Raw genomic sequence first — 15,569 nt, 5'->3', positions numbered from 1 at the left:
TCAGGTGCATACTTGTTGAAGGGATTAGGTTAACACTACCACAGCCTGTATTTACTTATCTCAAAGTTATCTCGTGTAGATTAGTTTTGTATTCCTCAAACAGATTTTCAATCCTTTGCCAGCAGGACCATCTCATATATTATGTATTCATTTTTTATTACCATAACACATTTATTCATCACACAGTAAACATTCAATAACTGCTTATTAATTGGCTGAAAAGCTGTTTAATTTCCTCCAAAATGTATAGTGGAGTGAAGTATAGTGACCAGTGGAATAAAGATTAGAAAGTTTGTTTTTTATTAAAACAAAAAATGTAACATTACATTCTTTTTAAATACTCATTTATATTTTCATATGTTGTCTACTCTAATACTTCTTGTGATAAAAAAAAAAAATAACACTGAATTTGGAACCTCAAAGTACAGGCGGCTGCCCTCACCTGCAGAGGCAGATTTAGCTGTTATGCTATGGGACCTGTTAGCTTGGGATCAATAGGCCACCCCTGCAGTACTGTCCTTCATGGCAAACCCTACTTCCCCATGAAAATTTTCACTTCAGAAGCCAAAATCAAGCTTATTTACAAGTAATCCTGCCATTAAAATAAGCCTAAGAGGCACCTGAAATTTTAATTCTCTTGTATTTCTCAAAAATCTACAGGCATTTTCCAATAATTGCTGCACCCAACTCTGTTGTAAGACCTCAATAAGCCTTAGCTAGATTATGTAAAGTGGCTTGGAAATGCTTTTTACCTAAAAGAAAGCATGGATAATAAATAAAGATAATTAAATTTTGCAAATTTTAACAAGCTATAACCTTATTTTATAAGGTTTCTCTTTTTGTAAGACATGTTTAAAAGTGCAAAAGTGCTAAGAGTAAAATAATATGCATATGAAAACTGAGGAGCTAATTATGAAATTTAAAAATAAAATAAGGTAAGTGCTTGAACAGCTTATTTTATATCTTTGTTTTGCTAATAATTTTTATAAAATGAAACTGATATTAGCTAACTGCCCCGCATTTTCACCAGGAGAAATATATAAATAGGTTGTATTTAACTAGAGCATGGTCATTTGATTACAAATTCTAATAAATGCTGTTGTATTCATAAGTATACATGACAATTGCATTATTTCTCCCTGAATGGTGTGCAGAGTTTGGGAGATGTTTTCTTCTTAATTATGGTACACCTGGCAATTTGTGTTGACAATTGTGAAGAGAAGAAAAAGATTAATTGTGGAACAAATAAACCCTGGTAACACAAAAGCATGTTCTTCTCTCCTTTTATGAAGAAGCTATACCACCCAACAAGCTACAATTTTTAAATGGTTGCAAGATTAACAAATAAGGACGCTATTATAATTCTGTTTCATTTGCATAATATCATCAGTAAATTCAACACTAAATTAAAGCAGTCCTTTGCCATGCAAACGTACAGTGGGTATAATGAAAATGCTTTTATGCTGCTTTCAGAGTAAATGTCAGGGGGGAAAAATAGCAATTTTCCATTTGCTTCTAAATATTTATGACATTTAGATCCATACAATAACCCTAGCTTTTTCAGTTATAATGGTGCAGATTTGATATTTGTTAGGTATGCCTATCATTTTACCATTGTAATGCTAGCACCTAGAAATGTATTTTGCAAACTATCCAACAAGATACCTCCACATGTATCTGTATATATACTTACATTTATATGAAAGCCAGGCAGCTCAAATAATGTTGGGTTATGAATATTATTTCATCAAGAATAGAAAGTAAAGAGGTTATATTGCTTCCCACCCAACATACCTCTGGTGAACACTTATCTTCCTAAGTTTATTTGCTATATTTTTTCATAAATAGTAATACTAATTCCCCAAAACTCTTAAAAACAACAACAACCTTTAATATCCAAAAAGAAATTATTTTATTTATAAACTTACAATTCAGTGAGAATCATTTATTTCTGGTATTTTAATAAATACTAATTATATAAAGCAGTTTGCCTTACATAAGTTTGCACTCTGAAGTATGGATTTCTGATAAGTTCACTGAATTAATTCAGATTAACCACTTGACCTAGAAGCCTTAGATAGAAAGAGCTAAATTTTTTGCATCCAAAATACTTCTTCTCATTCCATACTTTTAATCTACTTTAAACTATAGAGCACATGGCACTAACATGGAAACAGAAACGTTATGAACAATATATCCCCCCCATCTTCCATTATTTTTTTATTAAAATGCACCCAAAAAAGACCAATAATATTAGCAGTACTGTAAACCGAGTTTTTTCTTTATATGTTGTACACCATATTACTTACTACATGAGGTCAATTTAAAGATAAATTGCATATCATATTTAATAAAATAGATAGTCAACAAAGTAAATTCACATGTAATATATTCATAATTTCATATCACACAGAGAAAATGCCTTCTTTTTAAATACTAGTATTTTTAATTGTTCTTATAACTAGACATATTGGGCTAGTTCACAAACTCCCAAAAATTATAAATTGAACCAGATTATATTTCCTGACCAGGATGTAATTGAGATAGATGTGAAAAATAAATTTGCATATTAAAAATCAATAAAATTGCCTGAAGTGAAGGAGTTATAATTAGTTATAAATTATTTCAAAATAATAAAAATGAAAATAGCCACATATATATAAAAACTATGAATGAGATGCAGCCAGACTGTATTCATAGGAAAATGTAAATCATTAAACGTTTTAATTAATTGAAAGAAAGTAATTTAAAAATAGTTGTAATTTAATAAATATTTTTAGAAAAAGAAAAAAAATACTATTCAACCACAGGAAAAACAGAAAAGAGAAATAATTGTGATAAGACAGAAATACACTGGGAGATCCAAGATGGCATGCAATAGATGGAAGGTACCCTCACCTCCCAAGACCAAACTGGAATTACAAATAAATTATAGAACAATCAACCTGAATAACCAACTGAAAACAAGCCTGGGGGAATGCAATAGCCCTACCCTCTGGACTCACTCTTGCCCCACCCTGATGATCTTACACCCTGCTGAGGAGTCAGATGCCTTGGCAAGGTTGTAGAGATCTGGGCAGACTCAGAGGGTGTCACTGACTGAGTTGTGTAGCTTTGGGGCAGGGATCATTCCCCAAACTTTTCTAGACCTGACTGGTGTTTTCCCCTCATGGGAGATCACTAGCCTCACCCTCCAGTGACAGCAGGTGAATCCTGGTGACTCCAACCTACCAAGGACTTGGAAAATCCAGGACAGACTGAATTGTATGGCAAGTACACATTGCCAACATCCCAAAGCCTGACCAGCACCTCCTCCTCATAGGAGATCCATTATCCCCATCCTGACTCCTAGAGGCCCCACTCTGCTGAGCTACTGCTTCTCATGGCAGAATCTGGGACAGACTGAGTTGTGTGGCTCTAGGATAGGGACCAATTTTCCCTAAATGCCTGAACAGTGCAGAGCCCTCCCTTTACACACCCAGGTACATAAGAGGCAGCCACAAAAATGTGGATCCCTTTGTAGCTCCAAATAGGATGCCAGGGCCAGTCAGAGGTAACATCTGATATTGACCTACACCAGAGTCCCTCCAAGATGCCAAGACAACACACACAGTTGACAACTTTAGACATCATCAGAGCAGAATCCAATATGCTTCACAAGTATCATATCCAAAGGGAGATCTCAGCGGGCACCAGACCTGCTGAGGAGAATTCTGTGTCATGTGGTCAGCACCTACACAGCAGTTGTATTTCATGGTCAGGGTGGAGCCTCACAGTCAGCCAGGCTGAGTCAGCACAGTCACCCATGCACAAATGAGCCAATAGCAATCAAGTCAGCACAGTCACCCATGCACAAATGAGCCTCACAGTCAGCACAGTCACCCATGCACAAATGAGCCAATAGCAATCAAGACTCAATGACAACAAGAGGGTCCACATAATCCATACAAGGGATATTCCTGGAGCACTCAACACATATGATCAAGGGGACTATCACACAGGGTCCCACAGGACACCTACTACATAGGCCACCCTACCAAGACTGGACCTAAAATATAGAAATAAACACAAAGAGGCAGCCAAAATGGGGAGGCAGACACATGCCCCAAATGAAAGAACAGAAGTCTCCAGTAAAATAGCTAAATGAAATGGAAGAAGGCGACTTATCAAATATAGAGTATATTAAAAAAATGGCTATAATGATGCTCAAGAAACTTAGTGTTAATTACAAGCAACTTAGTAAGAACTACAACAGCATGAAGAGGACATAGAAACTGTAAAAAAAGAATCAGTCAGAAATGGAGAATACAATATCTGAAATGAAGAATACACTGGAAGGAATAAACAGTAAATTGGATGAAGCAGAGGATTGAACAAATTTGGAAGACAAGGTAGAAAAAAAACCATTATGAGTAGCAAAAAGAATTTTTAAAGATTAAGATAGTTTAAGGGATCTTTGGAACAACATGAAATGTAACAACATCACATTATAGGGGTACCAGGAGGAGAAGAGGGAGAGCAAAGAATTGAGAATCTATTTGAAGATATAATGACTGAAAACTTCCCTACCTTAGTAAAGGAAAAAGACACACAGTCCATGAAGTGCAGAGTCCCCAACAAGATGAACCCAAAGAGACCCACACCAGGACACATAATAATTAACACATTGTATGTGGGAAACGTGTTTACACGTTTTACGTATTTATACGTTCTACCAGTGTAGTAGTGCGCGGGACACGTATTAATACGTTTTTTATAGACTAGCAATAGAATGCGGGTAACGTATAAATACGTAAACTAAAGTTATCGTAATTTTACTGAACATTGCCATTTGCGCAAAAATGGCCCACGCCACCTGTTAGCACGCGATAAAAACTACCTTCAAACAATGTGTTAAAATGGCAAGAGTTAAAGACAAAGAGAGAAACTTGAAAGCAAGATGAGAAAGACAATTTGTCATCTATAAGAGAACTCCCGTAAGAGTGTCAGCTGATTTCTCAACAGAACCATTTCAGGCCAGAAGGGATGGACATTAAATATTCAAAGTGATGAAAAGCAAGGACATACAACCAAGACTGCTTTATCCAACAAAGCTGTAATTTAAAATTAAAAGAGATCCCCAAACAAGAAAAAGCTAAATGAGTTTGTTACCACCAAACGGGTTTTACAAAAAATGTTAAAAGGCTCCTTGAAGAAGAAGGAGCTCTTCCCCAAAGCAGCCAGAGCTGACCTCTGAAAATGGTTTGCTATTCACTTGACACAGAAAACCCCACAAAATCATGCAAATCAAGAGGCTCAAATCTGCGTGTTCACTTTAAGAACACTTGTGAAACTGCCTAGGCCATCAAGGGCATGCATATTTGAAAAACCACCAAGTATCTAAAGGAAGATACTGTACAGAAACAATGTGTGCCATTCCATCATTACAATAGTGGAGTTGGTAGGTGTGCCCAGGTGAAACAGGGCTGGACACCGGGTCAGTGGCCCAAAAAGAGTGCTGAAATTTTGCTGCATATACTTTAAAATGCAGACAGCAATACTGAACTTAAAGGATTAGATGTGTCATTGAACACATCTATGTGAACAAAGCTCCCAAGATGTGATGTAGAATTTACAGAGCTCATGGATTAACCCATACATGAACTCTCCCTGACACATTGAGATGATCCTTATTGAAAAAAGAGCAGATTGGTTTGAAACTGGAAGAGGAGTTTGCACAAAAGGAAAGATATCCCAGAAGAAACTGAAGAAACAAAAACTTATGGCCTTGGAGTAAATTTAGCATAAAATAAATACTAATAAAAGTAAAAACATAATGTTGATTGTCTTTATTAGTAAATATATTTCATGTGATCAAACAAGTTTTCTTCTAATTAGAATTAAAAACATAGATTATCCCTAGCCAGTTTGGCTCAGTGAATAGATTGTCAGCCCACGGACTGAAGGGTCCTGGGTTTGATTCTGGTCAAGGGCATGTATCTCAGTTGCAGGTTCAGTCCCTGGCCCAGTCAGGGCATGTACAGGTGGCAACCAATTAATGTGTCTCTCTCATATCCATGTTTCTCTCTGTGTGTGTCTCTCCCACTCCCACTCTCTCTAGAAATCAATGGGAAAAATTCCTTGGGTGAGGATTAACAACAACAACAACAAAAAATAATTATTTTGTTTAAAAAAAAAAGAGGGCAAAGAAGGAGGAGGAGGAGAAGAGGACGAAGAAGAAGATTGAAATCATATCAGGCCTCTTCTTTTATCATAATGGTATGAAACTAGAAATCAAATACAAGGGGTGAAAAAGAAAAACACACAAAGATGTGGAGACTAAATAACAATGAATAAATTAACAATGAGTTCAAGGAAGAAATCAAAGATACCTTTAAACAAATTAAAATGAGAATACAACAACCAAAACTGTATGGGACACAGTGAAAGCAGTCCCAAGAAGAAAATTCATAGCACTAGAGGCCTGTCTCATGAAATAAGAAAAATCTCAAACAATCTAATTTTACACTTAAAGCAACTGGATGAACAACAAACAAAGCCTAACGTGCGTAGAAGGAAGGAAATAATAAAGACCGAAGTGCAAATAAAAAAAATAGAGTCTATGAAAACTACATAAAAGATCAGTGAGCCAGGCTGACATGGCTCAGTGGTTGAGCGTCGACCTATGAACCAGGAGGTCATAGTTTGATTTCTGGTCAGGGCACATGCTCAAGTTGCGAGCTCGATCCCCAATGGGGGGTGTGCAGGAGGCAGCCAATTAATGGTTCTCTCTCATCATTGATGTTTCTCTCTCGCGCTCTCCCTCTCCCTTCCTCTCTAAAATCAATAGATAGATAGAAGATAGATAGATAGATAGATAGATAGATAGATAGATAGATAGATAGATAGATAGATGGTATAGATACATATATACATATATATCTTAAAAAGATCAATGAAACTAAGAGAGAGCTGTTTCTTTGAAAAGATAAACATTTAACCAGAGGAAACAACACCAAAGAAATAAAAAGGATTGTATGAAATTATTATGAACAACTATATGACAACAAATTGGACAATCTGGGAGAAATGGATAAATTCTAGAAACATATAATCACCCAAAACTGAATCAGGAAGAATCAGAGGATCTTAATAGACAGATTATAACTAGTGAAATTGAAGCAGTAATTTAAGGAAATAAAACAACAGCAACAACAACAACAAAAAACCTCCCAACAAACAAAAGTCATGAACCAGATGGCTTCATAGGTGAATTTTATCAAACATTTAAAGAACTAGCACTTATCCTTCTCAAACTATTCCCAAATATACAAGAGGGGGGGAAACTCCCAAGCTTATTTTATGAGGCCAACTTTACCCTAATTCTGAAAGCAAATAACGACACTACAAAGAAAGAAAATTATCGACCAATATCCCTGATGAATGTAGATGCTAAAATTCTCAACAAAATATTAGCAAACCAGATCCAGCAATACATTAAAAAGATCATATACCACTATTAGGTGAAATTATTCTGGGATTCAAGGTTTGTACAATATTCACACATCCATAAATGTGATATAGCACATAAACAAAAGGGAGGATGAAAATCATATGATCATATGAATAGATGCCGAAAATGCATTTGATAAAATCTAGCACCCATTTATTATAAAAACAATCAGCACAGTGAGGACAGAGGGAACATACCTCAACATAAAAAAGGTCACATATGACAAACCCACGGCCAACATCATACTCTATGAGCAAAAACTAAAAGCTTTTTTCTTAAAATCAGGAACAAAAGAGGATTGTCCACCTTCACCACTATTATTCAACATAGTTCTGGAACTTGTAGCCACAGCAATCAAACAAGAAGAAATAAGCGGCATCCAAATTGGAAAGGAAGAAGTGAAACTGTCTTTATTTGCCAATGACATGACACTGAAGATAGAGAACCTTGAATAACTATTAGAACTGATAAATGAATTCAGTAAGGTATTGGGATACATAATAAACATCCAGAAATCTGTTGCATTTTTATACACTAATAATGAACTATCAGAAAGGGAAACTAAGAAAAGAATCCCATTTTCAAATGCACCAAAAAATACAAAATATGTAGGAATAGATTTAACCAAGGAGGTAAAAGGCCTGTGCTCAGAAAATTGTAAGACACTGAAGAAAGATACTGAAGAAGGTAAAAATAAATGGAAGTATATACTGTGTTCATAGATAGAAAGAATTAACATCTGTAAATGTGCATACTACCCAAAGCAATCCATAGATCAATGCATTCTTATCAAAGCTGTATTTTACAGAAATACAGCCAATATTTCAAAAATTATATGGAACCATGAAGTTACCCTGAATAACCACAGACTCTTGAGAAAGAATAACAAAATTGGAGGAATCATGCTACCTGATATCAAACTATACTACAAGGCTATAGTAATCAAAACAGCATGGTAGTGTCATAAAAGCAGAGATATACACTGAGTGGCTAGAAGATTATTATGACCGCCCCATCAGTACTTTGTTGGGCCACCTTTTGCCTTCAATACTGCAGCAATTCTTCTTGGCATTGACTCCACGAGATGTTGAAAGGTGATGTGAGGAATCTGACACCATGCCTGATGAATAGCACTGTCCAGTTCTGTGAGAGTTGATGGTTGTGGAACCAGCTGCCTGATGGCTCTTTTAACTTCGTCCCACAAATGCTCAATTGGATTGAGATCTGGTGATTGTGGGGGCCACCTAAGCAAGGTAAAGTCTCCCTCATGTTCTTGAAACCACTCCTGCACAATACGAGCACTGTGGCATGGCGCATTGTCTTGTTGGAAGAAGCCATCTCCATTGGGATACACCATCAACATGATAGGATGAACTTGATCAACAATGATACTTAGGTATATTGTGCTATTCAGACATTGTTCCACACAAATTAAAGGCCTAAATCATGCCAGGAAAACATATGCCCCAAACCATAACACTGCCCCCACCAGCTTGAAGGGTTGTACTCATGCATGTGGGGTGCATACTTTCATGCTGTTTCCACCAAATTCTCACTCTGCCATCTGCATGATGCAACTGGAAACGTGATTCATCAGACCACATGACTTTTTTCCAATGCTCGACTGTCCAATCCTTGTGTTCCTGTGTGAATTGGAGATGTTTTATCTTGGTAACTGCAGACAGCAAAGGTGTTTGAACAGGCCTTCGGCTGTTTTGCTGATACTTGCTCCATGGCTCCGAGCGCCAACAATCATCCCACATTCAAAGGCTGTTAAATCACTTTGTTTACCCATATCTTCAGAAAAAAATCACTTCTGTCGTGGTAAACAACCTGCTTCCCTATTTATAATGATCTGGCCCTCTAGCAACTTCAACGCGAAATTATAACTAATTTGTCTACAAACGTCAGATGGTCATAATAATCTGGCCACTCAGTGTATAATAATGGAACAGAATAGAGAACCCAGAAATAAACCCATGCCTTTATGGTCAATTAATATTTGCCAAAGAGGCAAGAACATACAAGGGGTATTTGGTACATGGTGATAGAATGCTTGGACAGACACATGAAAAATATGAAACTAGACCACATTCTCGCAACATATATAAGAACAAACTCAAGATAGATTAAAGACTTAAATGTAAGACTTAAAAACATAAAAATTCTAGTTAAAAACATCAGCAGTAAAATCTGACATTTCTTGTAGCAATATTTTTTCTGATACATTTTCTTGGACAAGGAAAACAAAAGAAAAGATAAACAAATGGAACTACATCAAGCTAAAAAGTTTTTTCACAACACGGGAAACCATCAACAAAATGAGAAGACACCAACTGAATGGGAGAATATAACTGCTATTGATATATATAATAAATGGTTAATATCCAAAATTTATAAAGAATTTTTATAACTCAACACCTTAAAAATAAACAATCCAACTTAAAAATGGACAAAGGATCTAAATAGACACTTCTTCAAAGAGAACAGGCAAATGGCCAATAGACGTATGAAAAGATACTCAACATCAGTAATCATCAGAGAAATGCAAACTAAAACCACAATGAGATATTACACCTGTCAGAATGGCTGTCATCAATACATCAACAAACACAAGTGTTGGTGTGGATGTGGAGAAAAGGGAACCTTCAGGTACCGTTGGTGGGAATGAGGATTGGTGCAACCATTGTGAAAAGCATTCCTCAAAAAATTAAAAGTGGAACTGCCTTATGACCCAGTAATTCCATTTCTGGGAATATATCCAAAGAAATCCAAAACATTGATTCAAAATAATATATGCATCCCTAGTTTATTGAGGCACTATTTATAATAGTAAAGATTTAGAAACAGGGAGAAACCAAGATGGTGGCATAGGTAAACACCTGAAATTGCTGCCTCGCACAACCACTTCAAAAATACAACTAAAATACAAAATGGACATCATCCAGAACCACAGGAAGACTGGCTGAGTGGAAATCCTACAACTAGAAGGAAAGAGAAAAGCACACTGAGACTCAGAGGAGGTGCGGAAGTAAAGTGCAGAGGTACAGAGGGCCACACACGTGGAAAGGGCTGGCAACTGAGGACACGGTTGTCTTTTTCAATCAGAAGGGAGACACAAGCTCCCGATGGCCCTGACTCCAGTTCTGGGCGAGTCTCTGGGGACCCAGACTCATACAGGGAGAAACTGGACTGTCTGGCAGTGGGCAGAACTTGAGGGCGGCTTTCTCTCAGAGGGGCTTGCAGTGATTACCATGGGCCACTGAGACCCCAGACCTCATAGGGCAGGGCTGAGGATCAGCCATAGCTGTTTGCTCCACCCTGTTGATTTCCTGAGACCCTGCCCCACCCAAGCTGCTAGCAGAGGCTTTTGCATATGAATGACCTGGCCCTTTGCAATCTAAAATTACCTAACAAACTGCACCTGGGTCAGAGAGACCCAGAACATCCAAAAGAAGGCCCAAGGCCCCACAGCAGACTGCATTGCTTCACAGCTGGGCCTCATCTGGGCATCTCCAAATCAAAAACAAAGAAGAGGAATCTGCAGATCTCTCCATAGCTCCTGCTAGGTAGCCTCAGGCAGAGGCTAAATTAGCACCTCCTTAGAGATCCAAGTGCCAATGTACCCAGTGGTCAGAGTAGGACCATCCAGATTACAACTCCTCAGATACATAAGGGACACACTCAGGTGGTAGACTCAGTGAGCACCAGAGGCCCACTGAAGCAAGTCTTGCCCCATAAGGGTGTCTCTAGCACAGAAGTTCTTCCACCACAGACACAGCTGAATCTCACAGCCAATTGGCCTGGAGGTCAATTCCTCCCAGTGATACCTACAACAATCAAGGCTTAACTACAACAAGACTGTGCACACAGCCCACAAAGGGGTGCACTAAGAGTGTCCACCTCAGATAATTGGGTAGGCTGAGCCACTGGGCCCTATAGGACACCTAGCACACAAAGCCACTCTATCAACACAGGAAAGCAGCCAAAATGCAGAGACAAAGAAACAGGTCACAAATGACAGAAATGGAGGAAAGCAAACTACTGGATATAGAGTTCAAAACCACGGTTTTAAGGTTTTTCAACTATTTTCTAGAAAGTGCCGATAAATTATAGTAAGACCCTCAATAAGTCTAGTGAGCCCACCGATAAATTTAGTAAGACCCTCAATAAGTCTAGTGAGCTCACCGATAAATTTAGTAAGACCCTCAATAAGTCTAGTGAGACCCTCGAGGATATGAAGAAGGACCAACTAGAAATTAAGCATACACTGACTGAAATAAAGAATATTATAGAGATCCAACAGCAGACTAGAGGATCGCAAGAATCAAGTCAAAGATTTGAAGTACAAAGAAGTAAAAAATACCCAACCGGAAAAACAAAAAGAAAAAAGAATCCAAAAATATGAAGATAGTGTAAGGAGCCTCTGGGACAACTTCAAGCGTACCAACATCTGAATTATGGGGTGCCAGAAGAAGAGAGAGAGCAAGATATTGAAAACCTATTTGAAGATATAATGACAGAAAACTTCCCCTACCTGATGAAAGAAATAGACTTACAAGTCCAGGAACTACAGAGAACCCCAAACAAAAGGAATCCAAAGAGGACCACACCAAGACACATCATAATTAAAATGCCAAGAGCAAAAGACAAAGAGAGAATCTTAAAAGCAGCAAGAGAAAAACAGCTAGTTACCTACAAGGGAGTACCCATAGGATTGTCAGCTGATTTCTCAACAGAAACTATGCAGGCCAGAAGGGAGTGGCAAGAAATATTCAAAGTGATGAATGCCAAGAACCTACAACCAAGAATATTCTACCCAGCAAAGCTACCATTCAGAACTGAAGGTCAGATAAAGAGCTTCACAGATAAGAAAAAGCTAGTATTATATGAAATGCTGAAAGGTATTCTTTAAGAATAGGAAGAAGGAGAAAAGGAGAAGGAGAAAAAGGTAAAGATAAAAATTATGAACAACAAATACATATCTATCAACAAGTGAATCTAAAAATCAAGTGAATAAAAAATCTGATGAACAGAATAAACTGGTGAATATAATAGAATCAGGGGCATAGAAAGGAAGTGGACTGACAATTCTCGGGGAGGAAAGGGGTGTGGAAGTGTGGGGAGAGACTGGGCAAAAATCGTACACCTATGGATGAGGACAGTGGGGGGCAGGTGTAAGGGCAGAGGGTGGGGTGGGAACCGGGTAGAGGGGAGCTATGGGGGGAAAAAGAGGAACAACTGTAATAATCTGAATAATAAAGATTAAAAAAATAACCCAGGAATAAAAAACTTTTAAAAGAAAAAAAAAGATTTAGAAACAGCCCAAGTGCCCATCAGTACATGAGTAGATAAAAACCTCTGGTACATTTACACAATAGAACTACTCAGCCATAAAAAAGAAGGGAATCTTACCTTTTGGGATAGCATGGATGGACCTGGAGAGTATTATGCTAAATGAAATAAACCAGTCACAGAAAGACAAATACCATATGATTTCACTTATATGTGAAATCTAATGAACAAAGTAGACACAAAAAAAATAGAAACTCACAGATACAGAGAACAGAGTGACAGCTGTTAGAGGGGAGTGGTGCTGGGGCCTGGGTGAAATAGGTGAAGGGATTAAGCAAAAAATAAACAAACCTCATAGATACAAACAACATTGTGGGAAAGAGGGAAAGAGGGTTGGAGGCTAGTAGAATAATGTAAAGGGGGGATAAATGGTGATGGGAGGAGACTTGACTTGGGGTAGTGGACATACAATATATGATGATGTATTATTGAATTGTACACTTCAAACCTATATAATTTTAATAACCAATGTCACCCCAATAAGTTAAATAAAAATTTAAAAAGAAATACATCAAAGATCTAAATAAAGCTAAGACAATGTTTTTGAAAATAAAAAATAAATATATAGTTACTTTAAAAAAGAAGGCAAAAAGAATAGAAAATAGAACAAGATTATAATTGATAATATTAAAATCTCACATTCAATAAATGTAATCAATATTGCAAAGACAATTGTGGTCTGACATATAAATTTTTAAGAATAAATTAGTCAATGTGACATTATGTATGTAAAAGAATTGCTTTCAAAAAAAGTTTCCAAGAACTTAGTGTTATAGGCATTTGCAATCAAAGTTCATGAAACAGGTAATTCCCATACTATGTAATCTGAGAAAAGAAAAGAAAAATGGAGGTTACATATTTTATGACAGTCATGTATCCTCAAACCCAAGTCTGACAAATAATATTTAAGAAAGAAAGAGAAATGGGGCAAGGAGGATGGAAGGGAGGAAGGACGCAAGGAAAGAAAGCTAGGGATCAATCTCAGAAATTTAGAGGTACAACTCCTAATACAGTACTAGATAATTGCATGCAATATTACATTAAGAGACTCTACAAACAACACATTAATGTAACATAATATCAGAAGGTCAAAGAATACAGTCATCGTGATAAATGTTGAAACAGTCTTCAATAAAATCCAACTAGTGGTCCTGAAGAGAAGCCAAATTCTTACTAAATTAGGAAGAGGAGGCTTTCTAGCAATATGCAGAATGCATTTCTTAAACACGTTGTCAACATCATAATTAACTATGAAACACTGGAAAGCGGTTCCATTTAGAAGGCAGCATTAAGATAAGCATGCTAGTAAAAATACTTTTTTATATTTTGGGGGAATTTCTAACTGACACAATAAGACAGAAAATAGACATTTCTAAAACTTATAACTATTGAAAAGGAAAAGACAGGATTGTAAGAGTGTTAGTATATAACATGAATTTTGACCTTAAAAATGCAAAGAATGAGCCAAAATAATGATTGATACTAATGATAAAATTCAGCAAGGATATATAGGTATAAAGATATTCTTTCTTATAAAAATGTATAATGGAAAAAGAGCTCATTGGAAATGACAGCAATAAATAAACAAACAAATAAATAAATAAAGACATTGAAATAAAGCTAACAGGAAAACCAAAAAGAGACCAGAAAAGAGGTGGATAATGGAATGACATTACATAGTGTGTCTGAATTGGAAGATAAGAGACTGTAAACATGACTATTCTAAGATTAATTTCTGGATTTAAAAATATTGCATTCAATCTCTGTGAGATTTTTTTTTAGAACTTAAGAAAATGTCCCTCAAGATTATTTGTAAATTTCAGAAAAAAATATTATGAATGAGGACTTTTCTTATTAAATAATAAAATAAATAATATAAAGCCATAACAATTAAAACCACATGCCAATAATCAACCATGGATTATTCGAACAGAATAGATAGTCCCCAAATTGGCCTTAGTATTTCTGCAAACTTGTCACTAAAATATACACAGCAAAGCAATAAGAAATGGATAGGTAATGCTTGAAACGTTTCTTATTTGGGGAGAAGAAATAAGAATCCTACCTTATGTGACTACCCAGTTATATTAATGATTCAAATGTAAGAAATAAACCTAAAGAAACCAGATGGTATGAACTGAGTATTGCACAATCTCTACTTTGGACAGGACAAAGCATAAGAAGTAATAAGAGAATTACAAAGAGAAGTTGTGATAAATTTGAACTGCATAAACAAACCTTCTAGAGATTAGAAAGCCAAGATTAAAAGTTAAAGGGTTAAGGACGAATTGGATAAAATATTTAAAACAAATGTAAAAAGGGTTGTCATATGTAATGTAGAAAGAGCTCTTACAAATCATTAGGAAAAACATTAGTACCCCCAGTTGGAAAAATGGGCACAAGAATGGATTTATTTATAGAAAATTAAATGCAAATGGCAAATAAGCATATATATGATCGCCCTAAAAATAAAAATATAATTAAAACAAGTTGCTATTTTTACTTATCAAACTGGCAAGGAAGACAAAATATTTAACTGTGAGGAGAATATATGAATTTAATTATTCTCAAACAGTAATGTTCAGACTGTAAAGAGTCAACATTTCAAAAAGTGACTTGACAATATGTAAAAAAAAGAAACAAACATTGAAATAATTCATATCATTGACCCAGTAAACCCACTTATGAAAACATAGCCTAAAGGAATAATCAGAGCTGAAAA

The 15,569-nt window shown here is 36.3% G+C and overlaps 1 protein-coding gene and 1 pseudogene across 1 annotated transcript in view; both read left to right on the top strand.

Annotated features, from left to right (window-relative positions):
• MYO3A (myosin IIIA) overlaps positions 1–15,569 on the top strand; it is a 235,615-nt gene that overhangs the window by 197,661 nt on the left and 22,385 nt on the right. The window lies entirely within an intron of this gene.
• LOC118673699 lies at positions 5,239–5,776 on the top strand (annotated as a pseudogene).

This window comes from Myotis myotis, unplaced genomic scaffold, assembly GCF_014108235.1.
Source record: "Myotis myotis isolate mMyoMyo1 unplaced genomic scaffold, mMyoMyo1.p scaffold_m19_p_1, whole genome shotgun sequence".
Taxonomy (NCBI): Eukaryota; Metazoa; Chordata; class Mammalia; order Chiroptera; family Vespertilionidae; genus Myotis; species Myotis myotis.
The sequence above is the reverse complement of the archived record's forward strand: the minus strand, read 5'-3'. Positions and strand labels throughout refer to the sequence as shown.